Source organism: Ovis aries, chromosome 17, assembly GCF_016772045.2.
Source record: "Ovis aries strain OAR_USU_Benz2616 breed Rambouillet chromosome 17, ARS-UI_Ramb_v3.0, whole genome shotgun sequence".
In the NCBI taxonomy this organism is placed as follows: Eukaryota; Metazoa; Chordata; class Mammalia; order Artiodactyla; family Bovidae; genus Ovis; species Ovis aries.
In genome coordinates this window covers 50,817,385-50,842,323 of record NC_056070.1, presented here as the reverse complement: position 1 = coordinate 50,842,323, position 24,939 = coordinate 50,817,385, and the positions used below count along the sequence as shown (strand labels likewise).

Here is a 24,939-nt window from a genome sequence, read left to right as displayed (position 1 = left end):
TTATGGATATACCACATTGTATCTAAACATTCCTTTATTGATGGACATGAAGAATGTCAGTAAATTTGTTCTGATCAACAGAAGCTGCACTTGTTCAATTTGACTTATTGACCTTAAGTTCCCATACTAGGGACTTCCCTGGTGGTCCAGTGGCTAAGACTCCAAGATCCCAACGCAAGGGCCCTGGGTTCAATCCTTGATCAGGGAACTAGATCCCACATACTATATCTAAAAGATCATGCATGCTGCAACTGATTTGATGCAGCCAAATAAATAAATATTTTTAAAAAGTCCCCATTGTGTTTCTATGACTTTTATGCAAGGGGTTGCACTCAGTGCAACTATAGCACTTTGTAACATTAATATATAACACACATAATGTTATAACAGAATAGAATAGAACATCATTAAGTATTTAGTTTTGCCTATAGTCTTCTAGGAACAAGGCTGTTAATTTCATTTTACCCATCTTTCCCTTGCTGCAGAAAATTTGAAACCAATCTATGGAGATTGAATGAAAAGGTGCATTTACATCATTAGTCTAATGGATAAACTTGCTTCCCATTCCCCCCATCCCCCCACACTTTATTTGTCCTACCTATACCCATTGTGGAGAAGGCAGTGGCACCCCACTCCAGTACTCTTGCCTGGAAAACCCCATGGAGGGAGGAGCCTGTAAGGCTGCAGTCCGTGGGGTCACTGAGGGTCGGGCACGACTGAGTGATTTCACTTTCCCTTTTCGCTTTCATGCACTGGAGAAGGAAATGGCAACCCACTCCAGTGTTCTTGCCTGGAGAATCCCAGGGATGGGGGAGCCTGGTGGGCTGCCGTCTCTGGGGTTGCAGAGTCGGACACAGCTGAAGTGACTTAGTAGTAGTAGTAATGCCCATTGTAATGCAATGAGGATAGCATTATTAGCCAGAGTGAAATAAGAGCAGTAGTGTTTAATCCCAGGGCTCCCTAAGGTGGGCCAAGTTCACTTAGGGCCCAGGTTACTCTTCAGTGGTGTAAGTGGAGTAGGATGTTATTTGTTCTGTGGCAGAGGTATGCATGCCCACGTCCTGTCTCTGGTTGAGTGTTTGAACTGGATGTTGATTAAATCATAAAACATAAGCATTGGGAAAATGTAAATCATAAACCATGCAATAAAAAAAGAACAGAATTCACAAAAGAAACTGCTACAAGAAGCTATCTCATAAGAGAGTATGAAATCAGCATTTGTGTCAACCAATTGGAGTAATAAAAGGAATCTAAAGAAAGGATGAAATGATCAAACCTGTTCAGGCCTAGATAAGGCCCCAGTCCTTTAGAAGAGTGGCCCAAATCTTCAGAAAGGCCCCAGTCAGTTAGAAGAAGACTGTCCCCAGCTCTATGTCGTGTTCAATCAGATATCTGGGTAAAAATGCATCTGTGAATAAATAAATATTGAGTGTCTACAATTTGCCTGCATTATGACAATGGATTCTCTCCTGTCTTACATTTGTTTCTCAGTGTCAAAATTCTTCCAGGAGTGTTTTATTTCAATGATTGCAAGTCTCTGTTTATAAGACTGATTATAAAATAATACCATCATTAAAAAGGGCAGATTTTAGGAATTCTCTGGTAGTCCAGTGGTTAAGAATGCGCCTGCCAATGCCAGGGTGTGTGTGTGTGTTCTCAGTTGCTCAGTCAAGTCTGACTCTGTGACCTCATGGACTGTAGCACTGCCCGGCTCCTCTGTCCATGGGATTTCCCAAGCAAGAATACTGTAGTGGGTTGCCATTTCCTACTCCAGGGGATCTTCCCCACAAGGGACTGAACTCTCATCTCTTATATCTCTTGCATTGGCAGGTGGATTCTTTACCACTGTGTCAATTCTTTACCACAGGGAAGCCAATGCAGGGGACAGGAGTTCAATCCCTGGTCCTCAAAGATCCCACGCCCTGGGGCAACTAAGCCGGTGCCATTACTGAGGATCCTGTGCTCTAGAGCTTGTGCTCTGCAGCAAGAGAAGCTACCGCAACAAGAAGCCTGAAACCAGAGGAAGTGCTCGTGTGGTGATGAAGACCCAGGGCCAAAATAAAGCCAAAAATAAAGAAATAATAAAAATTTTAAAGAGAGTTGATTTTAGTAATTGGATAATTCACATGTAAGCTCTATACAAATATTCTATAATCTATGCTTAGAAAATGTTTAAAAGAACAGAACTGGAGAAAATAACAGAAAAGAAAGCATCGTTATGTAACCCTACCAGAATTAGAAGCTATGAGCTTAGGTTAGATTATCTTTTTATTTCTGGAGTTATATGATTAGAGTGTCATTTTCCTCCTTCTTCTACTTTAGCATTTCCAGTCATATTTATATATTTATTATTATTTGGCTCTGGCTCCCATCTTCACAAAAGCCTCAAAGTAGCCTGTGTATTTATCTCGAAGAGTGATTATTTCTACAGTCACAGATTCACAAGGCTTTCTGTTTAAAGTTGCATTTTTATCATGCAACTTAATATACTCTCTTATCGTAAGTACATATCTAATCAAAATCTTTAATCCTGAAAGTTTCCTGTAACACAAAACATTGCTCTGTATATATATTCTAACATTGTCTGGGGACTTCTTTGGCAGGCTGGTGGTTGGGACTCTGAGTTTTCCCTGCCAAGGATGTGGATTCACCTAACTGTGGAACTAGGGGCCCACATACCCTTTGAGACAGCCAAACAAAAACCCCAAAATGAACAAAAATAATATCATTCTCTGAATTAAAATAATTAACATTAATTAAAAGCATTATATTATAAAATATAAACATGTAAATCATAACCCAATTTGAGAATTTCTTCACTTTTTTTCCTATACTCAAAAAAAAAAAACCAGAATGTAAGTGGCTTGGGCCTTTTTCAGCTTCTAAGTTTGGGTTCAGTTCAGTTCAGTCACTCAGTCGGGTCTGACTCTTTGTGACCCCATGAACCGCAGCACGCCAGGCCTCCCTGTCCATCATCAACTACGAGAGTTCACTCAAACCCATGTCCGTTGAGTCAGTGATGCCATCCAACCATCTCATCCTCTGTTGTCCCCTTCTCCTCCTGACTTCAATCTTTCCTAGCATCAAGGTCTTTTCAAATGAGTCAGCTCTTTGTATCAGGTGGCCAAAGTATTGGAGTTTCAGCTTTAGCATCAGTCCTTCCAATGAACACCCAGGACTGATCTCCTTTAGGATGCGCTGGTTGGATCTCCTGGCAGTCCAAGGGACTCTCAAGAGTCTTCTCCAACACCACAGTTCAAAAGCATCAATTCTTCGGCACTCAGCTTGTTGATAGTCCAACTCTCACATCCGTACATGACCACAGGAAAAACCATAGTCTTGACTAGACAGACATTTGTTGGCAAAATAATGTCTCTGCTTTTTAATATGCTGTCTAGATTGGTCATAACTTTCCTTCCAAGGAGTAAGCGTCTTTTAATCTCATGGCTGCAATCACCCTCTGCACTGATTTTGGAGCCCAGAAAATAAAGTCAGCCACTGTTTCCACTGTTTCCCCATCTATCACCCATGAAGTGATGGGACTGGATGCCATGATCTTAGTTTTCTGAATGTTGAGCTTTAAGCCAACTTTTTCACTCTCCTCTTTCACTTTCATCAAGAGGCTCTTTAGTTCTTCTTCACTTTCTGCCATAACGGTGGTGTCATCTGCATATCTGACGTTATTCCTATTTCTCCCAGCAATCTTGATTCCAGCTTGTGCTTCATCCAGCCCAGCGTTTCTCAAGATCTACTCTGCATATAAGTTAAATAAGCAGGGTGACAATATACAGCCTTGATGTATTCCTTTTCCTATTTGGAACCAGTCTGTTGTTTCATGTCCACTTCTAACTGTGGCTTCCTAACCTACATACAGGTTTCTCAAGAGGCAGGTCAGGTGGTCTGGTATTCCCATCTCTTTCAGAATTTTCCACAGTTTATTGTGATCCACACAGTCAAAGGCTTTGGCATAGTCAATAAAGCAGAAATAGATGTTTTTCTGGAACTCTCTTCCTTCTTCGATGATCCAGCGGATGTTGGCAATTTGATCTCTGGTTCCTCTGCCTTTTCTAAAACCAGCTTGAACATCAGGAAGTTCACGGTTCACGTATTGCTGAAGCCTGGTTTGGAGAATTTTAAGCACTACTTTACTAGCATGTGAGATGAGTGCAATTGTGCAGTAGTTTGAGCATTCTTTGGCTTTGCCTTTCTTTGGGATTGGAATGAAAACTGAGCTTTTCCAGTCCTGTGGCCACTGTTGAGTTTTCCAAATTTGTTGGCGTATTGAGTGCAGCACTTTCACAGTGTCATCTTTCAGTATTTGAAATAGCTCAGTTGGTATTCCATCACCTCCACTAGCTTTGTTCGTAGTGATGCTTCCTAAGGCCCACTTGACTTCACATTCCAGGATGTCTGGGTCTAGATGAGTGATCACACCATCATGATTATCTGGGTCGTGAATATCTTTTTTGTACAGTTCTTCTGTGTATTCTTACCACCTCTTTTCAATACCTTCTACTTCTGTTAGGTCCTTTCTGTCCTTTATTGAGCCCATCTTTGCATGAAATGTTCCCTTGGTATCTCTAATTTTCCTGAAGAGATCTCTAGTCTTTCCCATTCTATTGTTTTCCTCTATTTCTTTGCATTTATCACCGAGGAAGGCTTTCTTATCTCTCTTTGCTATTCTTTGGAATTCTGCATTCAGATGCTTATATCTTTCCTTTCCTCCTTTACTTTTCGCTTCCCTTCTTTTCACAGCTATTTGTAAGGCCTCCTCAGACAGCCATTTTGCTTTTTTTGCATTTCTTTTTCTTGGGGATGGTCTTGATTCCTGTCTCCTGTACAATGTCACGAACCTCCGTCCATAGTTCATCAGGCACTCTATCAGATCTAGTCCCTTAAACCTATTTCTCACTTCCACTGTATAATCATAAGGAATTTGATTTAGGTCATACCTGAATGGTCTAGTGGTTTTCTCCACTTTCTTCAATTTCAGTCTGAATTTGACAATAAGGAGTTTATGATCTGAGCCACAGTGAGCTCCCCGTCTTGTTTTTGCTGACTGTATAGAGCTTCTCCATCTTTGGCTGCAAAGAATATAATCAATCTGATTTCGGTGTCGACCATCTGGTGATGTTCATGTGTAGAGTCTTCTCTTGTGTTGTTGGAAGAGGGCGTTTGCTATGACCAGTGTGTTCTCTCGGCAAAACTCTATTGGCCTTTGCCCTCTTTCATTCCGTACTCCAAGGCCAAATTTGCTTGCTACCCCACGTGTTTCTTGACTTCCTACTTTTGCATTCCAGTCCCCTATAATGAAAAGGACATCTTTTTTGGGTGTTTATTCTAGAAGGTCTTGTAAGTCTTCATAGAACTGTTCAACTTCAGCTTTTTCAGCGTTACTGGTCAGGGCATAGACTTGGATTACTGTGATATTGAATGTATTCCGTTGAGTGTATTACTATTTAAAGAAGAAATGCTCCATAAATGTTGAAATAATGAATTCCTATAAGGTGAAGCAGGAATTCAATCATTTTTCTAACGTGTTGTCCTGGGGGCTTTGTGGCATTCTGCAGTGAAGGTATGAAGTCTCCAACAAGACACAGCATTGCTTTGAATTGTCAGTTTTGGGATCCGACCACAACCACCTCTGCAAGATCTCACAGATCCTCAGTCCTTACCTCAAGGCAGCAGAACCTAAGGAATGGACTGGCCACACACATATCATGGTCCTGCGCTGAAGAAACACATTGATAGTGTCTCACAACCAAGTCTTCAGGAGAGGTAATGAGTGGTGGGACCAAATGAGGCAGTTGTTGTTCAGCCTCTCAATTGTGTCCGAATCTTTGGGACCCCATGGACTGCAGCATGCCAGGCTTCCTTGTCCTTCATCATCTCCCAGAGCTTGCTCAAACTCATGTCCATTGAGTTGGCGATGCCATCCAACCATCTCATCCTCTGGCGTCCCCTTCTCCTTCTGCCCTCAATCCTTCCCAGCATCAGGATCTTTTCTAATGAGTCGACTTTTCACATCAGGTGGCCAGAGTATTGGAGCTTGAGCTTGAGCTTCAGCATCAGTCCTTCCAATGAATATTCAGGATTGATTTCCTTTAGGATTGACTGGTTTGATCTCCTTGCAGTCCGTGGGACTCTCAAGAGTCTTTTCCAACACCACAGTTCAAAAGGATCAATTCTTTCACGCTCAGCCTTCTCTATGGCCCAACTCTCACATCCATACCTGACTACTGGTAAAACCATAGCCTTGACTAGACAGACCTTTGTCGGCAAAGTAATGTCTCTGCTTTCTAATATGCCAAGGCAAGGAGAACGTGAAATCTCCTTGTAGGCACCTGTGTTTGTGGAATCCAATCTTCATGTCCCATACCTGTGCTTGCCCCATAGCCAAGTAGAGGGGATGGTTGAAAAGGTGCCTCCTGGTAAAGATCACAAAGCTCCAATACTTTGGCCACCTGATGCGAAGAACAGACTCTTTGGAAAAGACCCTGATACTGGGAAAGATTGAGGGCAGGAGAAGGAGACGACAGAGGATGAGATGGTTGGATGGCATCACTGACTCAACGGACATGAATTTGAGCAAGCTCGGGGAGATAGCGAAGGAAGCCTGGCGAGCTGCAGTCCATGGGGTCGCAGAGTCAGACACGACTGAGCAGTTGAACAACAAGGATTACAACTGTAATCCTAAAGAATCCAAATGTTAACTGAAGCCATGTCCACATCAAAAGTAGCCCCCTCCTCACCTCCGCCCTCAGCCACTCTGTTCTGTGACTTTATTATATTTGGACATTTCTCACTAACTTGAGTTACCTGATGAATTTGTTCACTTTCTTCCCTCCCGACTTGGTCGGGTTCCCTCTGATTTCCCAAGTGCACTGAGTCTCGCAAATATTAGGAACCCTCTATAAGCATCTGCACGTCTACGTGCAAGAATAAGCGTGTCCCAGACAGTTTAGAAGCAAACCCTTCCTTTAGCCCCGCAGGTGTCGAGCTCGAGGCTGTGACTCTGAGGTCAACGGTGAATATTTCGGGACTGGGGGAGACAAACAGTTGGCGCAGGATGGCCTGCCTGAGACAGGTTGTCAAGGTGACAGCACTCGGCCTTAGCGGTCAAGGATGACCCCGCCCCGCTGCCCGGCTCCAATTGGGCACGCCTTTTTCTGAAACCCCTTTACGATTGGCTGAGAGGCGTGGCCTCGATGCAACGGAACGCCTTGCGATTGGTTGGAGCTCAAGGCCCGCCTTTCTTAGTGAGGCGGCCTGAGCTGATGTGAGACCAGCTCCCAGACAGCCAATCAGTGTGGGAGCTAAGTGTGGTTCGTGCTTGCAGCCTGGATCCTTCCGCCGCCGCCGCCGGGCGCGGGCTCCTGGAAGGGCGGGTCCTGTTGGCCCAGGGTTAGTGGAGGGTCACGGGACGTGGAGGAGGATCTGGCGAGGTTATCCTGGAAGAAGCCTACACGAACGCAGTCGTGCCAAACGGACAAAAAAGAGAGCAGAGCCGGATGGCTTTATCCAGAGTGTCCTTTCCCTCCTTCTAAGGACCCCGCTCCATCGAACTCTTTCCTGGCATCCTAAAAAGTTTAAAATAAAAACCAAAAGACTCTTGACTACATAAGTAAAAGATTGGTAATAAAAATAAATGAAAGATTTAAGTTGTCCGATATTGCCAAAAGAAATGCCCAATAGAGGCATAATATAGACAGACAAATTCTGAACCCTCAATTCTGAATCTCCCCGTAAGTGTTTATTGAGCTGCTTCTTTCTTCCCAGAACCGATGGGCAAGAACCAAGTGCGGCTCTGGAGCTTGCTGAAAGCACACCAAGGACTTCCTTTCACAATGTGATTAGCGCTGTGGGTGGGAAAAAAAACGGCCATGGGGTGGAGAATCTGGGCAGTATTTTGAATTGTAACCACCAACAAGGAAATGGGGTAACGTGATGGGGGAAGGTTTCCCAGCAAAGGGCAGCCTCCTTTTACTGTGCTCACAGGAGACTATAAAAAGGGAAAGGAAATCTGAGTGTGTGAAAATAAGATTGCTCTGCAAAAATAAAACTTGTTTTAATATAAAAATAAATTTTAGAAGATTTCTCTCCATCTTTCACACCATCTAGCCCACTCCTTCAACATTTGCCGTGTTGAATACACTAGAGACTTTTTTTTCATGAAATTTGGTCCTTTTCTTGGGAGCCTGGTTTCTGAAGAATGAACTTTGCAAATACATAAGGAGCCAAATCAAGCCAGAAGGTGGAAAGTCACCTCATCTGGTTACCATTTCTTGCCCTGTTAAAAACAATCTAGAAAGGAAACCATAGGAAGTCTTGGATGACTTGCAGGGCTGGTCTAAATCTTGAGTTAAATGAGGCTTCTTCTTGTCAGAATACCTCTTTCACCAGAAGCACTCAGCTAATGAGGATCGAGACTGTCTTAAAACCCTTGTAGACAGTGAATCTCCGGGTTGTGGGTGGTGTTGAGTGACTGAATGTCGTACGGAAAGCACAAGAAAGTGGCCCGTGTCCTCTGTTTGCCGTGAGCCTACAGTGATAGAGATCAATGAGCTGTAAGGGACATTTGTGTTCATGTGACACATTTCCTGCATGCCTGCCATGTGCTAACACAAGGAGAAAGCTCCCTACTCTCAAGGAACCTCGTGGAAATGGGGGAAGAGAGAAGATAAAAAAGTAAAAAAATCAATAATCAGAATAAGGGACTTCCCTGGTGGTCCAGTGGTTGAGAATCCACCTTGCCATTCAAGGGATGCAGTTTTATTCCTGATTAGGGAACTAAGATCCCACAGGCCTCAGAGCAACTAAGCCCTTGGGCCACAACTAGAGAGTCCATGTGCCCACAACAAAAGATCCCTTGTGATGCAACGAAGACCCCATGTGCCACAACTGAGACCCAACACAGCCAAATAAATAAAGAAATATTTTTTAAAAATCAGAATAAAAAAAAAATCAGAATGGTTTCATCTTAGACTATGAAGAAAGCAGAATAAAATAATCTGTAGCTGGGCAAAGAGTGGGAAGAAGGTTTATTGAATTGTTGGCTGCCTGGGGAAGGCCTTTTGCAGGGAATGACATGTGAACTTAACAAATGTCTATGTCAAGTGATCCCAGAAGTGGTCCAATTCATCCGAAACCAATTTGCCAAAAACCAGTGTGCCAAATAAGCAGTTTACTGGATTTGCAGAAATGGCTAGATGTACCAATTTATCGGAAAACAGACTTTATGAAAAAGTCCCTGATAAAATTTCATCCCATTCTCCTATTCACACTTTTTCTAACCAAATAAGCCTTGCATCTTCCTAGGCTTCAGTGCATGCCTCTTGGAAATTCCCTGGTGGTCCAGTGGTTGAGACTCCATGCTTCTAGTGCAGAGGGCATGGGTTTGATCCCTGGTCAGGGGAACTAGGATCCCACATGCTGCATGGCATGGCGTGGCAAAAAATAGAAACTTACCATCTTTGTTTACCCATCCATGATCTGGCTCCCCTTGAGAATGTCAGCTCCACAAGGTCACATCACAACAAATATCCACCTACCTTTCATTTCTTTTATATGTATTTGCCCTTCTTCAAATCAGCTCAGTTCAGTTGCTCAGTCGTGTCTGACTCTTTGCGACCCCATGGACTGCAGCATGCCAGGCCTTCCTGTCCTTCAGCAACTCCTGGAGCTCGCTCAAACTCATGTCCATCGAGTCGGTGATGCCATTCAACCATCTCATCCTCCGTCGTCTCCTTCTCCTCCTGCCTTCAATCTTTCCCAGCATCAGGGTCTTCTCCACTGAGTCAGTTCTTTACATAGGTGGCCAAAGTATAGGAGTTTTAGCTTCAGCAACAGTCCTTCCAGTGAATATTCAGGACTTATTTCTTTTAGGATGGACTGGTTGGATGTCCTTGCAGTAGAAGGGACTCTCAAGAGTCTTTTCCAACACCACAGTTCAAAAGCATCAATTCTTCGCTGCTCAACTTTCTTTATAGTCCAAGTCTCACATCCATACATGACTACTGGAAAAACCATAGCCTTGACTAGATGGACGTTTGTTGGCAAAGTAATGTCTCTGCTTTTTAATATGCTGTCTAGGTTGGTCATAGCTTTTCTTCCAAGGAGCAAGCATCTTTTAATTTCATGGCTGCAGTCACCATCTGCAGTGCTTTTGGAGCCCCCCAAAATAAAGTCTGACACTGTTTCCACTGTTTCCTCATCTATTTGCCATGAAATGATGGGACCTGATGTCATGATCTTAGTTTTCTGAATGTTGAGTTTTAAGCCAGCTTTTTCACTCTCTTCTTTCACTTTCATCAAAAGGCTCTTTACTTCTTCGTTTTCTGCCATAAGGGTGGTGTCATCTGTGTATATGAGGTTATTGATATTTCTGGCAAGCTTGATTCCAGCTTGTGCTTCATCCAGCCCAACATTTCACATGATGTACTCTGCATATAAGTTAAATAAGCAGGGTGACAATATGCAGCCTTGACAGAATCCTTTCCCGATTCTGAACCAGTCTGTTGTTCCTTTTCCAGTTCTAACTGTTGCTTCTTGACCTGCATACAAATTTCTCAGGAGGCAGGTAAGGTGGTCTGGTATTCCCATCTCTTTCAGAATTTTCTACAGTTTGTTGTGATCCACACAGTAAAGGCTTTGGCGTAGTCAAAGCAGAAGTAGATGTTTTTCTGGAACTCTCTTGCTTTTTCCATGATCCAACAGATGTTGGCAATTTGATCTCTAGTTCCTCTGCTTTTTCTAAATCCAGCTTGAACATCTGAAAGTTCACGGTTCATGTACTGTTGAAGCCTGGTTGGAGAATTTTGGGCATTACTTTACTAGTGTATAAGATGAATGCAATTGTGCAGTAGTTTGAGCATTCTTTGGCATTGCTTTTCTTTGGGATTGGAATGAAAACTGACCTTTTCCAGTCCTGTGGCCACTGGTGAGTTTCCCAGATTTGCTGGCATATTGAGTGCAGCACTTTCACAGCATCATCTTTTAGGATTTGAAATAGCTCAACTGGAATTCCATCACCTCCAATAGCATTGCTCATAGTGATGCTTCCTAAGGCCCACTTGATTTTGCATTCCAGGATGTCTAGCTCTAGGTGGGTGATCACACCATCGTGGTTATCTGGGTCATGAAGATATTTTTTTGTATAAGTTCTTTTGTGTATTCTTGCCACCTCTTTTTAATACCTTCTGCTTCTGTTAGGTCTGTACCATTTCTGTCCTTATTGTGCCCATCTTCACATGAAATGTTCCTTTAGTATCTTGAATTTTCTTGAAGAGATCGCTAGTCTTTCCCATTCTATTGTTTTCTTCTATTTCTTCTTCAAAATGTATGTCAAGTTCAACGTCTCCATGAAAGCTTTCAGTTCTGAAGGAAATCATGAAAAAAGTGCTAACCTGGCACTTTTACATGAGGAAAATACTGTGAAATAATATTACCAATTTCTTAAAAATGTGTCCTTCATCTGATATTAGTCACAGTTTCTGTGGTCACTTTCAGAATAGTGATTTAATCCAACTACAATGCAGTTTAATAAAAATATTTAGGAAAAAATTTTTAATTTAGGAATAGTTATGGAAGTTCCTAATAAATAGAAATGTATTACTTTTAAAATCAGTAATCACAGCAAATGATTATTCTTTGCATGCAGATTTAATTTTCTGGGAATGGAAAATTGTCATGAAGATTTGTAACCAATAAAAAGTAATCAAGATCTTAAAAAAAATCAAACAAACAAATTTTATGGCTTCATCTTCCTTTCCTAAAAAATACTTAATTATATTACTGGGCCTTAGTTGCAGCAAGCAGGATCTTTAGTTGTGGTGTGGTGCGGGGGATCTAGTTTCCGGAGCAGGGTTCTAACGTGGGTCCCCAGCACTGGAAGAGAGGAGTCTTAGCCACTGGACCACCAGGGAAGTCCTAGTCTTCATCTTCTTGAATTAGCTTCAGTTAGTAAGAATATAGTCTTCTGATTTTTCCTTGAATATAGAAAATATGCTTCATGAACATATTTTCATTCAGTCTATTGAAGAACATCCAGCCAGAGCAACTTGAGCGTTAGCCTTGAGGTTCCTCATCTCATTCTAGCCCCTGACCCTTGTGTGTGTGGGGGGCAGGGGTATGCTGTGATTGCCCTGTTCAGTCTCTTAGCTCCTGGCCCATCCCATTCTAGGCTTTTGTGTGGGTCAGAACTAGTTTGTGGAAGACTGAATTCCATGTCGAATTGTGCCAGTGGAAATCTTCCTTTCTAGACGGTGGGAAAGAGAAGGCTTGAAGTGGAGGGTTCTGCACATGGATGGACATTTGGAATGGACATTTAGATACACTATGATCCTTCATATATTTAGTCTGTGTATCTTTACGGCACATCCTCAGGGTGCCAGGTTATGATACTGAACAAATCTGACAAAGACCCTGACCTTGTGGAGCGAAGATTCTCAAGGGGAGCCAGATCATGGATGGGTAAACAAAGAGGGTGAGGCTTTGTTTCTTTTTTTTTTTTTGGCCACACCACGCAGTATGTGGAATCCTAGTTCCCTGACCAGGGATCAAACCCATGCCCCCGGCACTGGAAGTGTGGAGTCTCAATCACTAGACTTCCAGGGAATTTCCAAAGATGATATATTTTAACACTGCAAGCAATAACTGAATACATTCTCCCTATTAAAAGAGGAACACAGGAGACAAGATTACAGCGTCTTTTAACATCTCGTCTGTGGATCCCATCAGGTGACTTTCTCACTATTTACTTACTCCTTTTCCTGGTGAGGATCTTGGACTGTGGCCACATCTTCTCTCCTCTCCCCTGGGTGCTGGAGAGGAGGTGGAGGGGTTGAACTTTGGGCGATCACTTAAGGCACATCTGGGTACCATTCACCTGATTTCCACAGTCCCATGGGTGGGCGGGGATGGTTGAGGCAATCATGCCATGGAGGCCTGAACAAGAAGTCCCTTGGCCTGGTAAACTCAGCAAACTTGGCTGAGTCCCCATTTGAAATAACACCTTCACCCTTTTTCCGGACCAGCCTGGGAGGACCTGCTTTGCAGTCGTCGCTGGGAATGGAAATGTGCCAGCTTCTCAGGCCAGAAGGTCTTCTTTCTTCTTCTTTGAGTCTTATTTCATGACGCCTTTGATTAGGTCTTGGGAAAAATCAGTTTTCCTGTTAGACAGCTTGTTTTCATCTTCTCTGGGCTCCAAGGACTGCGTTAATTTTTTTTTTAAATTGGAATTAAAGCTCTTAATGAGACGCATGGGCCATCTTCTTTTATTTCTTTATGGCCACTTCACACAGCATGTGGGATCTTAGTTCCCAGCCAGGGATCGAACCTGCACCCCCTTGCATTGGAAGCACAGACTCTTAACCACTGGACCTGCAGGGAAGTTCCCAAGGACTGCTATTCTAATGCAGCAACACATCCCCTTGGTTCTTCCAAAATAGCTCTATGCATATATAGACATTTCAGTTCAGTTCAGTCACTCAGCTGTGTCCGACTCTTTGTGACCCCATGGACTGCAGCACGGCAGACCTCCCTGTCCATCATCAACTCCCAAAGTTTACTCACACTCATGTCCTTTGAGTCGGTGATGCCATTCAACCATCTCATCCTCTGTTGTCCCCTTCTCCTCCTGCCCTCAATCTTTCCCAGCATCAGGGTCTTTTCAAAGGAGTCAGTTCTTTGCATCAGGCCAAAGTATTGGAGTTTCAGCTTCAGCATCAGTCTTTCCAATGAATATTCAGGACTGATTTCCTTTATGGTGGACTGGTTTGATCTCCTTGCTGTCCAAGGGATTCTCAAGAGTCTTTTCCAACACCACAGTTCAAAAGCATCAATTCTTTGGTGCTCAGCATCCTTTATAGTTCAACTGTCACATCCATACATGACTGCTGGAAAAACCATAGATTTGACTAGATGGAGCTTTGTTGGCAAAGCAATGTCTCTGCTTTTTAATATGCTGTCTAGGTTAGTCATAACTTTTCTTCCAAGGAGTAAGCGTCTTTTAATTTCATGGCTGCAGTCACCATCTGCAGTGATTTTGGAGCCCCCCAAAATAAAGTCTGACACTGTTTCCACTGTTTCCCCATATTTTTGCCATGAAATGTTGGGACTGGATGCCATGATCTTCGTTTTCTGAATGTTGAGCTTTAAGCCAACTTTTTCACTCTCTTCTTTCACTTTCATCAAGAGGCTATTAGCTCTTCTTCTCTTTCTGCCATAAGGGTGGTATCATCTTCATATCTGAGGTTATTGATATTTCTCCTGGCGATCTTGATTCCAGCTTGTGCTTCATCCAGCCCAGCATTTCTCATGATGTACTCTGCATCAGTTCAGTTCAGCCGCTCAGTCATGTCCTACTCTTTGCGACCCCATGAATCGCAGCACACCAGGCCTCCCTGTCCATCACCAACTCCTGGAGTTCACCCAGACTCACGTCCATTGAGTCAGTGATGCCATCTAGCCATCTCATCCTCCGTTATCCCCTTCTTCTCCTGCCCCCAATCCCTCCCAGCATCAGAGTCTTTTCCAATGAAGTCAACTCTTTGCATGAGGTGGCCAAAGTACTGGAGTTTCAGCTTTAGCATCATTCTTTCCAAATCCAGGGCTGATCTCCTTTAGAATGGACTGGTAGAAGTTAAATAAACAGGGTGACGATATACAGCCTTGCTGTAATCCTTTGCCTATTTGGAACCAGTCTGTTGTTCTTTGTCCAGTTCTAATTGTTGCTTCCTGACCAGGATACAGATTTCTTAACTGGCAGGTTAGGTGGTCTGGTATTCCCATCTCTTTAAGAATATAGACATGTAGAGATGTATAGACATGTAGAGATGTATAGACATGTAGAGATGTATATCTACAGATGCCGATATTTATATAGAAGTATATAGACCTATGGGACTTCCCTGGTGGCTCAGATGGTAAAGAATCTGCCTGCAATGCAGGAGACTTGGGTTTAATCCCTGGGTCGGGAAGATCCCCTGGAGAAGGGAAAGGCATCCCACTCCATATGTGTGTATACACACACACACACACACACACACACACACACACATATGGGCTTCCCAAGTGGCACTAGCCGTAATGGCACCACCTGCCAATGTAGAACACATAAGAGATCCAGGTTGTGGGTTCAATCCCTGGGTCAGGAAAATCCCCTGGAGGAGGACATGGCAACCCCCTCCAGTATTCTTGCCTGGAGAATCCCATGGACAGAGGAAACTGGTAGGCTACAGTCCATGGGGTCACACAGAGTTGGACACGACTGAAGTGAGTTATCAGGCACGCAGCACATACACACATATATATGAATAGAGAGAAGTAAATGACGAGATAGTCATCCAGTGAAATCCATGGAGGAGATGTCAAAAGATGCTGTAATCTTGTCTGCTGTGTTCCTATCCATGATATGTACATACAGTCTCCCCTTTTTTCAGCAGCTCCATGTTCCCACCAATATCCGCCTAACAGGTTTCTCTGCTTGCACCCCATCCTGCCCTCCCAAACTCAATCCTATTCACTCTGTGACCACAGAACAGCTAGAATAATCCTTTGGAAATGTAGATCCCTATCCTAATCAGCACTTTCCACGTGGCTTCTGATTGCACTTTGAGTAAAATCTGAAGTCCTTACCCTAGAGCCTCCCAAAGCCCTATATGGTCACTACTTTTTGAGTGTGCCAAGCATGCCTCAGGGCCTTTGCACTTGTTATGCCCTCTGTCTGGGAGGTTCTTCACGAACATCATCCGGTGAAGAATCTTCAGTTCTCATCCTCTTTGTCCTTGTGGAATCCTGAGACACAGGAGCTGCGACAGAGGGGGTCCTGACTTGGGGATCTGACTTTCCTTAGTTATTGCTGATGGCTTCATATGGTCTAAACTAGGGGGTCCCCAACTTCTGGTGATCTGAGGTAGAACTTATGTAATAAGTTTATTAATAATAAGTTTATTTCTATAAAGTACATCATATATGCAATGCGCTTGAATCATCCTGTAGCCACTCCCCCAACATTTCACCATCCATGGAAAAATGGTCTTCCATGAAATCGGTCTCTGGTGCCAAAAAGGTTGGGGTCCCCTGGTCTAGACTATTGCACATGGGTGATGGAACTACCGAAATGAACAGAAATCTTTCAGAGTGAAAAGTGAAAGTGATAAGAGAAACATGAAATTCATGTTTCAAAAACATATGCGCTTTCCTCTGATAATCTTGGCTCCTATGTCAAGTGTGGATGCCACTTCTCTTCCAGATCATTGGAGTTCTTTTGCAAATACTCATGCCTTTCACATGAAACTGCTTTCAACATATTCCAGAGGACTCAACATAACTTATTCTATTGGTTAAAGGTCAAGCATTTAATAGTGAGAACTTTGAAACATGGAAAATCTACGTGAACACATTCCACGTAGGAATGGGAAAAATAAAAATGAACATAGGTGAACTTAAGGGGAAACATAGGGGAAATTCCAAAGCAGTGATGGAAGGTCAGCCCTCTGATAATAAGACAAGTGCATTTCGTCTGGCAAATGTCTATATTCTTTCACTTTTTTGTTTGTTTGTTTGTTTTTGGAAGCAGCTAGAATAGCCTGGAGAAGCACAGGTCAGGAGTGTGGTGTCTAAATAGTATCCATCTGAATCCTAAAATCAAACATAAGCAACTGATGGGACTTCCCTGGTGGTCCAGTGTGGTTAAGAACCCACCTGCCAATACAGAGGACACGGATTGGATTTCTGGCCCAGAAAACTAAGATTCTACATGCCACTGGGCAGCTATACCCACGTGCCACAACTACTGAGCCTGAGACCTAGAGTCTGTGTTCTGCAACAAGAGAAGCCACCACAATGAGATGTCCTCGCACCACAACTAGAGAGTAGGCCCTGCTCACCCGAACTAGAGAAAGTCCGCACATAGCAACCATGAGCCAGTGCAGCCAAAAAAGAAAAAAGAAAGCATCTGGTAAGATGGGGAAGATGGGAATTTCAGAGACCTAAGAGGGGTTACCCACAGCAAGTTTAAGATTTTTGGTAAAGGAAAGTCCTTCCAGCTCTGTTCCCATTTTATTTATTTTTTAACTTAATTTTTATTTTACGTTGAAGTATAGCTGATTTACGATGTTGTGATTCAGCTAGTGGTTCAGTTATACATATACACATATTCCTTCTTTTTCAGATTCTTTTCCCATATAGGTTGTTATCAAATATTGAGCAGAGATCCCTGGGCTCTACAGTAGGTCCTTGTTGATTTTCTATTTTCTATTCAGTAGTGTATATACATTAATCCCAAATGCCTAATTTATCCCTCTCCTCAAGCTGTTCTGATTTTAGATGGGAGGAACTTTCTTGAATCTCTTCATTTCCCCCACTCCCTTCTAAGCTTGTTAAGAAGCTTCCCTGGCAGTTCAGTGGTTAAGACCCTGTGCTTCCAATGCAGGGGAGCAGGGTCGATCCCTGGTAGATGAACTAATCCCACATACCACAAGGTGTGGCCAAAAAATAAAAATATAAATAAATAAATTTTTAAAATTCAAAAAAGAAGAGTATGAGGCAGCAAGGAGGGGCCTGAAAAGGCACAACCAAGGTGTGTCTGGGAGACAGTCAAAGGGTGAGGACAAATAGCCAGTTATTTTGACTGTAGCTTACTTCTTCCTTGGTTTCCCCTACAGGTCCTAGGCCTCTGTGGGGTGGGGGCGGGGGTGGCTCTGAGCTGAAAGAAATAAGAATGAATCAAGTAACTGTCAGGTGTATCAATCCAGCCCCCACTCTGGGTTCCTGACAAATGGTCAACCTATGTGTTCAGTTCAGTTTAGTTGCTCAGTCGTGTCCAACTGTTTGCAACCCCATGAACTGCAGCACACCAGGCCTCCCTGTCCATCACCAACTCCCGGAGTTCATCCAAACCCATGTCCATCGAGTCGGTGATGCCATCCAGCCATCTCATCCTCTGTTGTCCCCTTCTCCTCCTGACCCCAATCCCTCCCAGCATCAGAGTCTTTTCCAATGAGTCAACTCTTCGCATGAGGTGGCCAAAGTACTGGAGTTTCAGCTTTAGCATCAGTCCTTCCAAAGAAATCCGAGGGGTGATCTCCTTCAGAATGGACTGGTTGGATCTCCTTGCAGTCCAAGGGACTCTCAAGAGTCTTCTCCAACACCACAGTTCAGAAGCATCAGTTCTTTGGTGCTCAGCTTTCTTCACAGTCCAACTCTCACATTCATACATGACTACTGGAAAAACCATAGCCTTGACTAGATGGACCTTTGTTGGCAAAGTAATGTCTCTGCTTTTGAATATGCTATCTAGGTTGGTCATAACCTTTCTTCCAAGAAATAAGTGTCTTTTAATTTCATGGCTGTAGTCACCATCTGCAGTGATTCTGGAGCGCAAAAAAATAAAGTCTGACACTGTTTCCACTGTTTCCCCATCTATTTCCCATGAAGTGATGGGACCGGATGCCATGATCTTCATTTTCTGAATGTTGAGCTTTAAGCCAACTTTTTCACTCTCCTCTTTCACTTTCTTTTTTTTTTTCCCTTTAATACATTTTTTTTAATTTTTTTTTAATTTTAGTTTTTTATTTTTTAAATTTTAAAATCTTTAATTCTTACATGCATTCCCAAACATGAACCCCCCTCCCACCTCCCTCCCCATAACATCTTTCTGGGTCATCCCCATGCACCAGCCCCAAGCATGCTGCATCCTGCGTCAGACATAGACTGGCGATTCAATTCACATGATAGTATACATGTTAGAATGTCATTCTCCCAAATCATCCCACCCTCTCCCTCTCCCTCTGAGTCCAAAAGTCCGTTATACACATCTGTGTCTCTTTCCCTGTCTTGCATACAGGGTCGTCATTGCTATCTTCCTAAATTCCATATATATGTGTTAGTATACTGTATTGGTGTTTTTCTTTCTGGCTTACTTCACTCTGTATAATCGGCTCCAGTTTCATCCATCTCATCAGAACTGATTCAAATGAATTCTTTTTAACTGCTGAGTAATACTCCATTGTGTATATGTACCACAGCTTTCTTATCCATTCATCTGCTGATGGACATCTAGGTTGTTTCCATGTCCTGGCTATTATAAACAGTGCTGCGATGAACATTGGGGTACATGTGTCTCTTTCCATTCTGGTTTCCTCGGTGTGTATGCCCAGAAGTGGGATTGCTGGGTCATAAGGTAGTTCTATTTGCAATTTTTTAAGGAATCTCCACACTGTTCTCCATAGTGGCTGTACTAGTTTGCATTCCCACCAACAGTGTAGGAGGGTTCCCTTTTCTCCACACCCTCTCCAGCATTTATTGCTTGCAGATTTTTGGATCGCAGCCATTCTGACTGGTGTGAAGTGGTACCTCATTGTGGTTTTGATTTGCATTTCTCTAATAATGAGTGATGTTGAGCATCTTTTCATGTGTTTGTTAGCCATCCGTATGTCTTCTTTGGAGAAATGTCTATTTAGTTCTTTGGCCCATTTTTTGATTGGGTCGTTTATTTTTCTGGAATTGAGCTGCAGAAGTTGCTTGTATATTTTTAAAAATATGGAACGCTTCACGAATTTGCGTGTCATCCTTGCGCAGGGGCCATGCTAATCTTCTCTGTATCGTTCCAATTTTAGTATATGTGCTGCCGAAGCGAGCACTCCTCTTTCACTTTCATCAAGAGGCTTTTGAGTTCGTCTTCACTTTCTGCCATAAGGGTGATGTCATCTGCATATCTGAGGTTATTGATATTTCTCCTGGCAATCTTGATTCCAGTTTGTGCTTCATCCAGCCCAGCATTTCTCATGATGTATTCTGCATATAAGTTAAATAAGCAGGGTGACAGTATACAGCCTTGACGTACTCCTTTTCCTATTTGGAACCAGTCTGTTGTTCCATGTCCAGTTCTAACTGTTGCTTCCTGGCCTGCATATAGGTTTCTCAAGAGGCAGGTCAGGTGGTCTGTATTCCCATCTCTTTCAGAATTTCCACAGTTTGTTGTGATCCACACAGTCAAAGGCTTTGGCATAGTCAATAAAGCAGAAATAGATGTTTTTCTAGAACTCTCTTGCTTTTTCCATGATCCAGCAGAAGAACTGTACAAAAAGGATCTCCATGACCAAGATAATCACATGGTGTGATCACTCATCTAGAACCAGACATCTTGGAATGTGAAGTCAAGTGGGCCTTAGAAAGCATCACTATGAACAAAGTTAGTGGAGGTGATGGAATTCCAGTTGAGCTATTTCAAATCCTGAAAGATGATGCTGTGAAAGTGTGACACTCAATATGTCAGCAAAGTTGGAAAACTCAGCAGTGGCCATAGGACTGGAAAAGGTCAGTTTTCACTCCAATCCCAAAGAAAGGCAATGCCAAAGAATGCTCAAACTACCGCACAATTGCACTCATCTCACAGGCTAGTAAAGTAACGCTCAAAATTCTCCAAGCTAGCCTTCAGCAATATGTGAACCGTGAACTTCCTGATGTTCAAGCTGGTTTTAGAAAAGGCAGAGGAACCAGAGATCAAATTGCCAACATCCGCTGGATCATGGGAAAAGCAAGAGAGTTCCAGAAAAACATCTTCTGCTTTATTGACTATGCCAAAGCCTTTGACTGTGTGGATCACAACAAACTGTGGAAAATTCTGAAAGAGATGGGAATACCAGACCACCTGACCTGCCTCTTGAGAAATCTGTATGCAGGTCAGGAAGCAACAGTTGGAACTGGACATGGAACAACAGACTGGTTCCAAATAGGAAAAGGATTCTGTCAAGGCTGTATATTGTCACCCTGCTTATTTAACTTATATGCAGAATACATCATGAGAAACACTGGACTGGAAGAAACAGAAGCTGGAGTCAAGATTGCCGGGAGAAATATCAATAACCTCAGATATGCAGATGACACCACCCTTATGGTAGAAAGTGAAGACGAACTCAAAAGCTTCTTGATGAAAGTAAAAGAGGAGAGTGAAAAAGTTGGCTTAAAGCTCAACATTCAGAAAATGAAGATCATGGCAACCGGTCCCATCACTCCATGGGAAATAGATGGGGAAACAGTGGAAACAGCGTCAGACTTTATTTTTGGGGGCTCCAAAATCACTGCAGATGGTGATTGCAGCCATGAAATTAAAAGACGCTTACTCCTTGGAAGAAAGGTTATGACCAACCTAGATAGCATATTAAAAAGCAGAGACATTACTTTGCCGACTAAGTTCCGTCTAGTCAAGGCTATGGTTTTTCCAGTAGTCATGTACGGATGTGAGAATTGGGCTTTGAAGAAGGCTGAGCACCAAAGAACTGATGCTTTTGAACTGTGGTGTTGGAGAAGACTCTTGAGAGTCCCTTGGACTGCAAGGAGATCCAACCAGTCCATTCTGAAGGAGATCAACCCTGGGATTTCTGCCGGGGTCCAGCCCCGGTGGATCCAGGGAATTCGAAAGTGGGGACGGCGTTGGCGTCTTTGGAAAAATACATATTTAATTACAGATATATAGAGAGATTAGAAACAGATAGTGTAGTAGGAAGATTAGTGGAGAAAAACAGGCTGAATAACTTGGATTACATGGAATAGCATCCATGCTCCAGATGGGAATTCAGCCAGAAAAACGAGGAGCAAGAAAGAACGACATGGGGGTATCAGTCTTTCCAGAAACTGATCCGATTTCTTTATTTTTGGGTTTGCTTATGTACCTTTTGTTACACATAGGGATGAATACAGAGTCACGCGGGGGTCAGCAGTCCTGACCTTTATCAAAATCAGGTGCTTCACATAAAAATGTCTTAGGGATTTTATGATCCTTTCTTTCTGATAACCAAAAAATTTATTTTTTCCAAGGGTGTTTTTTCTTAAACCAGGCATCACCCTCCAAATAAAGTTACATTCCTATAGGGTGAGGATGTAGTGAGTTAAAATCAAGAAAGGAATTTATTTAACCCAAGGTTAACATGATTAATCTTAAAGGCTAATACTTATTTCTCCTATCTACTTAAAGGTTAATGTTTATTTCTCCTATATGCTAGTTATATTCATTATAAAGGCAGGGAATATGGAGATTTAGCAGCAAACATCAGCCCAACAAATGAAAATCCTTTCACCAATGCTCCCCTTAAGATCTATTTAGTCTTAAGATAGTGATAAAGTTACATTTTTACGTAACAAGGACACAGTGATTTATAACAAAGTACTGTGATCTATTACAAAAGAGAAAATCCATTAACTCAAAAAGTCTAGTATTGCTAACATCAAAAACTACTATATTTCCTTTTCTATATTCCAAATACATTGATTAATATATTCCCAGGTGCCTAAGGTTATGGAGGCCTGGCGGCAATCATTGACTCAACAAGAAGAAAAAGCCCTATGCTAATTAAGACTCTCAAAATACTCCAAAGCTCTCTGTGCTGTTTATGATTAAGAGGTAGTAAACAATTATGTGGCAGGAGTATGGATAATCCTGTCACACAAGCTAGACTGTCAGCAGAGGTTTGACCTGAGACATCCTTGTCCCACCCAGAGCAGGGAATTAGCGGCAATCATTGACACAACAAATGAAAAACCCTTCACCAATATAATTCCTAACCAACCCACTATACTAATAATTTCTAACTCCCCAAAAGAATTTGCCTTTAGTAAGTCTAAAACATCCCGTGCCTCTCAGATTGGGAGGCTGTAAACAATCACATGTGGCCGGACGAACCTATACAGGTGGGCTAGATAACCTTCAGAGGAGTCTGTAAGCTGAAACACTCTTGTCACGCCCAGGAATTTTTATTGCCTTGGAGCTGCACGTTTACTCCTTCTCCGAGAGAAACGGTTATGGGGGAGAGCCCCCCATAAAGTCAGAGGTGTAGGTGAGAGCATAAAACAGACTCTGGTTTTGGGGTAGATGCTCGGGAACAGGGGATTACCTGAGGCTTGATCACGCCTTTGCGTATGCCAAGCCTCCTTCCTCATGACCTTTGCCATGGGTGGAGTTCCTCACCCTGGCCCCCAGCAGATTTCTTTGGAAAGACTGATGCTAAAGCTGAAACTCCAGTACTTTGGCCACCTCATGCGAAGGGTTGACTCATTGCAAAAGACTTTGACGCTGGGAGGGATTGGGGGGCAGGAGAAGAAGGGGACAACTGAGGATGAGATGGCTGGATGGCATCACTGACTAGATTGACGCGAGTCTGAGTGAACTCCGGGAGTTAGTGATGGACAGGGAGGCCTGGTGTGCTGCGATTCATAGGGTCAAAGAGTTGGACACGACTGAGCAACTGAACTGAACTGAACTGAGCGGATGTTGGCAATTTGATCTCTGGTTCCTCTGCCTTTTCTAAAACCAGCTTGAACATCTGGAAGTTCACAGTTCATGTATTGCTGAAGCCTAGCTTGGAGAATTTTGAGCATTACTTTACTAGTGTGTGAGATGAGTGCAATTGTGCAGTAGTTTGAGCATTCTTTGGCATTGCCTTTCTTTGGGATTGGAATGAAAACTGAGCTTTTCCAGTCCTGCGGCCACTGCTGAGTTTTCCAACTTTGCTGACATATTGAGTGTCGCACTTTCAGAGCATCATCTTTTAGGATTTGAAATAGCTCAACTGGAATTCCATCACCTCCACTAGCTTTTTTTGTAGTGATGCTTTCTAAGGCCCACTTGACTTCACATTCCAGGATGTCTGGCTCTAGGTAAGTGATCACACCATCGTGATTATCTTGGTCATGAAGGTCTTTTTTGTACAGTTCTTCTGTGTATTCTTGCCACCTCTTCGTAATGTCTTCTGCCTCTGTTAGGTCTGTACCATTTCTGTCCTTTATTGAGCCCATGTTTGCATGAAATCTTCCCTTGGTATCTCTAATTTTCTTGACGAGATCTCTAGTCTTTCCCATTCTGTTGTTTTCCTCTATTTCTTTGCATTGATTGCTGAAGAAGGCTTTCTTATCTCTCCTTGCTGTTCTTTGGAACTCTACATTCAGATGCCTCTATCCTTCCTTTTCTCCTTTGCTTTTCACTTCAACCTATGTGTAAAGCTCTGGAATTCCACTCCCCAAGAGGGCTGTGTGCATGCTAGATAGCTTCAGTCTTGTCTGACTCACTGTGATCCTATGGACTGTAGCCCACCAGGCTCCTCTGTCCATGGGATTCTCCAGGCAAGAATACTGTAGCGGGTAGCCATCTCCTACTCTATGGGATCTTCCCAACCCAGGGATTGAACCTGCATCTCTTATGTCTCCTTCATTGGTAGGCAGGTTCTTTACCACTAGCGCCATCTGGGAAATCCCCATAAGGGCTGCTGCTGTTGCTGTTAAGTCGAGTCAGTCATGTCGGACTCTGTGTGACCCCATAGACGGCAGCCCACCAGGCTCCTCTGTCCATGGGATTCTCCAGGCAAGAGTACGGGAGTGGGTTGCCATTGCCTTCTCCGCCCATAAGGGCTAGGCCTATGCTTTACACAGTGACCCCCAACCCCCACCCTTGCTAGCCAACACCAGTTACTTGCTGGACATTTCTGAATGAATGAATGAACATTTCTTAAGCTCCTACTATGGCTCAGGCTCTGGGGACCCTGTGGAGACCAGTTAGACAGGGAGTTTGGTCCTGTGGGATCTGCAGTCCAGTGTTAAAGTGATAAACATATAAACAAGAGCCCCTCCAAGATGAGCCTTCTGCGTTAAGATGGACTCCCACCCTTCTCTGGGCTTCCCTGGTGGTTCAGACAGTAAAGAATCCACCTGAAATATGGGAGACCTGGGTTCGATCCCTGGGTTGGGAAGATCCCCTGGAAAGGGGAATGGCAACCCACTCTAGTATTCTCTCCTGGGAAATCCCACGGACAGAGGTGGCTGATGGGCTACAGCCTATAGGGTCACAAAGAGTTGGACATGACTCAAGTGACTTAGCACGGATGCAGCCGCTTTCACAAAGGAGGTGACTTGTGGACATAGCTAGAATTGGCCCCAGCACTTGGAGGT

The 24,939-nt window shown here is 43.2% G+C and overlaps 1 non-coding gene across 1 annotated transcript; it reads right to left on the bottom strand.

Annotated features, from left to right (window-relative positions):
• Positions 1–19,536: 19,536 nt before the first annotated feature.
• LOC114108907 (U6 spliceosomal RNA) lies at positions 19,537–19,643 on the bottom strand. Its single transcript, XR_003585633.1, has one exon. It is a non-coding gene; the product is annotated as a U6 spliceosomal RNA (small nuclear RNA).
• Positions 19,644–24,939: the final 5,296 nt, after the last annotated feature.